Source organism: Garra rufa, chromosome 19, assembly GCF_049309525.1.
Source record: "Garra rufa chromosome 19, GarRuf1.0, whole genome shotgun sequence".
NCBI lineage: Eukaryota > Metazoa > Chordata > Actinopteri > Cypriniformes > Cyprinidae > Garra > Garra rufa.
Window position 1 is genome coordinate 43,294,749 of NC_133379.1, and position 6,468 is coordinate 43,301,216.

Here is a 6,468-nt window from a genome sequence, read left to right on the forward strand (position 1 = left end):
TATTTAAGATAATCAAAACTATTAATTCTAAATAATTGACTTTTCGATTGATTTAACAGAAAATCGAAATACGAGCAGAAATAAATAAATAGAATTCATAATAAGAAAAATATAATAATAGGCCTAATAATAGGCTAATAATAATAATAGCTTATTATTATTATTATTATTATTTCATTTTGTTATTTCAAGCTTGATTCTTGATTCTTCTATTTTTGTTCGTGGGTAAAACACATGAGCTTATTGCTTGAATATTAATTTAACATGCCTGTGCGGCCTTGATACTTAGTATGATTATATACAAATTACACATTATTTATTATGTATTATTAAATTTTATCTTTAGCTGAATCAAGCCACGAATCCGGTTTTTCATCTGGATTATAGGCTACTGTGGAAATATGCTGCGCAGTCTCTGAGTGTAAGCACAATGGTAGGTTACAGATAATGAACTCACACGGGAAAGACTGTACATTACCTCTTGATGGATTTATACGAATTAAGTAAACACAATTTTGTTTCCGATTCTTTTATTGAAGTAGACCTTTCAAACTGCATAGAGAGACATAAATTGCGAGAGCGCACCCTGTATTTTTACAAAGGCAATTTGTAACGTTTTGTTGTTATCGTGGAAGTTTATAAAATAAAGCAGACATTTATATTTCTTTCCTCTGTAATCACAAAGTAAGGGATCGCGCTGGTGCCGCCGACCCGAGAAGTGCAGTGTTGCGCTTTATAAATGAGACTTGCAAAGAAACGTTCTTGTGACTAATTTGCAGAGCGGTACATCAGACGAACATTTATTCTGCATGATGGTTCAGACCAAAGACAGGCTGAGTTGAAAAGTGGCTTTTCCGGCCGCTCACGCACAAATATTAAAGCATAAGCACTCTTTTAATGAAATAAAATCTGGCTGTATTTATTTATTTTCATTTTTTTAAACAGAAACGAAATCATCATCATCATAACACGATCAAACCGTGTTTCATTTTTCTTTTATTTATTTCTGATACTATTTAAATTTTCTGTAAAATCAAACTTTCATCCAAATAATATTCCAAACTCAGAGTCAGAAATAAAAGTTTTGATCTGATCATCTTAAATCCTCTGGGTCTGAGGGCAGATTAGTATGGAGATTAATGAACATGCTGCTACAATTGAAACAATTACATTAAAGTTATTTAAACAGTATAAACCCCAGCAGCGTGCATCCTCCTTTAGGTCAGGACTGGCGAAGGAAGCGCGGACAAACGCTTAGCTCCCTACATGTCTATAACAGGAACATCAGATCGTATGACATAATATGTCGTTATTATGAGAAAAATATGTCGTTTTAACGAGAAAATTATGTCGTTTTAACGAGAAAAGATGTCGTTTTAACGAGAAAAGATCTCGTTTTTACGAGAAAAGATGTTGTTTTAACGAGAAAAGATGTCGTTTTTACGAGAAAAGATGTCGTTTTAACGAGAAAAGATGTCGTTTTTACGAGAAAAGATCTCGTTATAACGACATAGCTGAGTGGAAAAACAATAAGTGTGTGGCAGCAATGCGTCACCGTACTAATGCACAACAAGCAAAGTGTTTTATCACATATATGACACATATTCATTTTGTATTGAATCCTATTTATTCCATATCTAAATCTTAATTATATGAAATATTATTATAGTGTAGTGTGTCTACAGTTTTAAAAAGAACAGTTTTAATGTATTAGAATTTTTACTTTTTTTATTATAGCTTTTATGAGTATGATTACCTCCTCATAGTTATAATGTATAAGTCTCATATTTTGCCATCTTACTGATGTCACTTTACTTAAAGCATACAAAGATCACTTATAAGTAATAATAATAATAATTCTCAAATAGCCATAAGATCAGGTATCAGATCAGATGAATGTATAATATGATCAGTTTAATTATTTTGATGGTACCCGTTAGACAGCTTTTTATAAGTAATTCTGCAACTGCATGTCAGCTAGCAGTAATTATTATTTGTTGTGGTAAATATATGCTAACACTGTATTTAGACAGTTCCCCAAAAGACAAACTGATTATAAGTAACTTTGCAAGAACATGAACCTTCTACTTAGCCTAACATTAAACTAAGTCTACACTGTAAGGAGTGTTAGTTGGTGAGAGTTAGTGGTTAATAGTCAACAATGTTGAAAAACTGATTTAAACTGAAGTGTAAAAGAAAATTTCATAAATGTATGTTCCGATTTTATTACACTTTTGTCTATTAAAATTACTCTTATTGCTTATTACTTACGTTCTTTTTTTAAAGTCATCAATTTAACTTTAGCTTGACACATCAGAAAAGGAACTGTTGATAGAAGATGAGAAGAATCCAAATGAACTGAGTGATCAAGAAGATGCATGTTAGATGAATCTGATCAGGAAGCAAGACCAGTAAAAAAAAAAAAACGTTCTGGGACTATTTAAACCGATACTTAAAATTAAAAAAGTGCTTTTCTAAATACAAAAACCCAACCAAAAAACAACAGAAACAATCTGAAAAACAGAGATGTCAGCATTCATTCAAAATTCCAGTGTAAGGCAATCTTCTGCTGATCATTCAGAAATTAGCAACTAATAATAAATGGAAACGGTAGAAAATGTCTTTGTTACCTCCTCACCTCCAACACTTTCATATCCAATCAATTAATTTTGATTTTAAAAAAAAATCACAAATTATCTTAAATAATAATAGTAAGTGTCAACTTAGAAAAGAAAATAGCTCTTTAATATACAAAACTAAAAATAAGACCATAACAAATCATTAACACATTTATTATGCAGCTCAAACTATCATGGGTAGAATCTTTTTTTTTCTCGAAGATCAGAAAGAGCTTCATTGTCAAGTAAGGAATTTATTTTAGTGACAGTTCCCAGTGCAGAAGAAAGTACAGACAGTGCAAATATACTACTGAATTCAGAGAAATGACACAGCAATATCTAGAATCTATTCTGATATGCACGGATTAATTCCTTGTTTAGTCAAGCCAGGTTAAGTCATTTTCGGTCAACTGTACTGTGCCTTAATATGTATATAGATCCTTTTTTACATTTATGGGTCTCTCTAAAAAATTAAATATTCATAGTTTTGTAAACTTCTTTAGTGGTAAATGGAAACTGCCACAAATATGTTTTTGTGTCCTCACATGCCCCAATACCAAAAGAAAAAGAAAATCCCTGACAGTGTTTGAATGATTTTCCAAAAGAGGAATATATACAAAAACATACAAAATAACAAGAGATTGATTACAATCGTCAAAAGAGTGTTAGATCAGATTTGCCTTCACACCCTCTTTGTAACAGTTACACAGCAGTATTAACTAGATTAATATGAATTTAATGGAAAAGTATAAAAACAGAAAGTAGTGTTAAATAAAATAGTTAAAATAGTGTTTTAAATGTACATTAAATTAAAAAAAAAAGCCTAAATAAATAAACAAAAGTATTCCTAGATTTAAATGTTAATAACTTTGGAAATGCATCATCATGTGGGTACGAAATTCTATTTTACATTCAACAATTCTATGATGTGTTTGTGATACTAGACAGCAGTGCACTAATGGGACTTTTATTTTGCTATGGTGATGTGACGTCATAAAGATGCGCAGCGCTCCTCATCTGTTGTGATTCATCTGAAAAAGGTTTGTAGTTTTGTGTTGTTATATAATGCAAACTGTTAGATCAATTAAAGAGTTTTTTTTAAGCTATGTAAAATAAATGCAGTATTGTTTAATGTAACGTTGCAATGCTTTGTTTAGTGATTCAAATACTTAGTTAAACAAAGCGTTAGCCTTTAGCAACCGAATGTGCATCTCATTTCTCTCTCTCTATCATGAATCAATCGTGTGATGATAAGTAGGGATGAGAGAAATTGAGAATCCGAATCATTTGAATCAAATCATTTGTGAAATGATTCAGTGATTCGATTCAGCGGCACGCGGACTACAAACGACAACAACAAACACAAACAAACGAGTGAATCACAACCGAGAATGATTTCATGAGAGTGTAATATATTAGATATGAACAAATAATTGAATACTGAATGTAAATAAAAAATAGCCTGCCTAAATATGAATGTCCTGTGTAATTTGTATAAACTGTATATCAAGTCTATAACCTCTGTCTTACTAGTGCACTGACTATAGTCTGAACTAGGATCTGATTGAGATGCACCCAGAGATTTAGTTTGCATGCATTTTTCTTTCTATTAATTATTCTCATCTTAAACAGGACAAAGTGTTCAAACACACAGAAAAACTCCTGAAGAATCAACAGAGATCCACGTGACACACTATTATAAAGATGGTGTTTATTAAAGAGGAGAGTGAAGACATGAAGATTGAAGAAACATTCAGACATGAAGATATTGAGGAACAAACAAAGATGGTGTTTATTAAAGAGGAGAGTGAAGACATTGAAGAAACTTTCAGAGTCAGACATGAAGATACTGAGGAACAAACAGGTTGGTTTTTATTCTCAGAGCTGAAATGAATTGTATTAATGAATAATGTCACAGGAGTGTAGAAATGTGGAGACATTCAACAGAAGTGTTGAGATCACGTGACAAATACTACCACTGAATATCTTGCTTTCACAGTGTGCATTTGTTATATATATATATATATATATATATAATTTTTTTTTTAAATTCTGAAACATTGAACCCAATATTTACTTTTAATATTAAAACCTTTTATTTCAAGCACTTGGGCTAATTATGCAAAGTAAGAAAATTACTTATTTTGCGCAAAAGCAAACCTTGAAATGTGAGTAGTCATATTTGGCTACTGCATGCTGTCTACATTTGTTCATTTAAAGTATTTGGTAAGCAAATAAAACAGCCAGGCTACACCTAAATGAATCCGGATACAACTGAAAACAGCCTTTTTGTTTTAAAATGTTCTCCATTCACACTAGCGTTTTCAAGCATTTTCCAAAAGTTTCTCATCCACATCGAAATGTCAGAAAACTTTACATTCACCTTACTGCCCATATGTGAAACCTCATTAAAGCTCACAGAGACAATACAAATGGAACGAATTATACTTTTACGTGCAGTTCTTACCAAAATATATTTGTTGTGATTTTTAGAACAAAACAATTGATCATGTGAGTTTTCTCGATCTGAGAGCTAAAGGCCGGCTCACACTACAGAAGTTTTAGCCCGATTTTGCCCCGATTTTCCCCTTCCGAGAATCGGAGTAAAAATCTTGTCAAGCACCTCGATCGGCCACGATGTTCGGTGCAGATTATCTTGTAATGTGAGGCGTTCAATGATCGAATCTTGCACCTCCCGATCTGCTAGCACAGAGATCGGGGCTGCCCCGATCAGATCAAACATGTTTGATATTTAAGATTTTAAATCGTGATGATGACGCTATGTGCTTATCAGTACTATCACAACAGCCAATGCGTGACCACAAAACACGGGTCGTTTGATAGGGGAGATGAAGGAAACTCGCTGCTTTAGTTTTTGTAGTAACTGTCTTGCCTCTTGTCTGTATAATGTGTCGAAAACGTACCACAACTGTAAGGAGAAAGAGGAGCTGTGCTGAGGTGAAATTGTCTCAGTTTTGAATAGGCAGATTTTTACCACAGCGGTAGCGCAGTGTTTTATAAATATAAAATACATTATGATGTTTGTGTATAGGCCTATATATAAATACATATGTGTATAATTTTGAAACACAAAATAAATGAGGCTCAAACATTATTAACAAACGTGCCTGTTTATTTTAGCACTCAAGTCAGTGAACAAGCAGCCTAAAAACGTTCAAATAAATTAAAGAAATAATATATTTAAATAAGAAAGTAGCCTAAATATGAATGTTAAATAGGCTATTAAACAAACATTCGTTGCAAAAATGTCTGACAGCTCATCAGAACTACTGGCCCGAGTCCGACTGGAACCTGTCTTTTTCCCTCTTTCTCTTCCCCATTACACAGCTGCTGTCTTTAATAGCAAAGTGAATACATTTATTTTTCGTTTCTTTAGTTTATAAAGTGAATTTAGAAATATATTATGAACACTTTTTTTTTTTTTTAAGTAATGAAGCGACCAGCGACAAACAGATCAATTTAGCCTTCTCAAGTCATCACGATTTAAATTAAAATCCATATATAAATATATATAAACTTAAAGCATATCACAATATTTGTTTAATCGTTTAACCTAGATAAATGTGTGCTAATAGGCACGTATGCAATTGTTTGCGGAGATTGAAAGCTGGAGCGCGCCTATAGAACATGCATTCGCCGGTGCAATGTGAATCTTCATTTTTGCTCATAAAGCTGTAAGGGTAATATATCATCCAGGATTGTAAAGGGTCTACCTTATTTTGTGTGTACACAGCATTAACAAAACGTGCTTTTGAAGAAAACAAAAAGGATGGGCTTTCTGATGTCTTGGTGTTAAACAGGAGCGCTTCACAATAATTAACCGAAACCC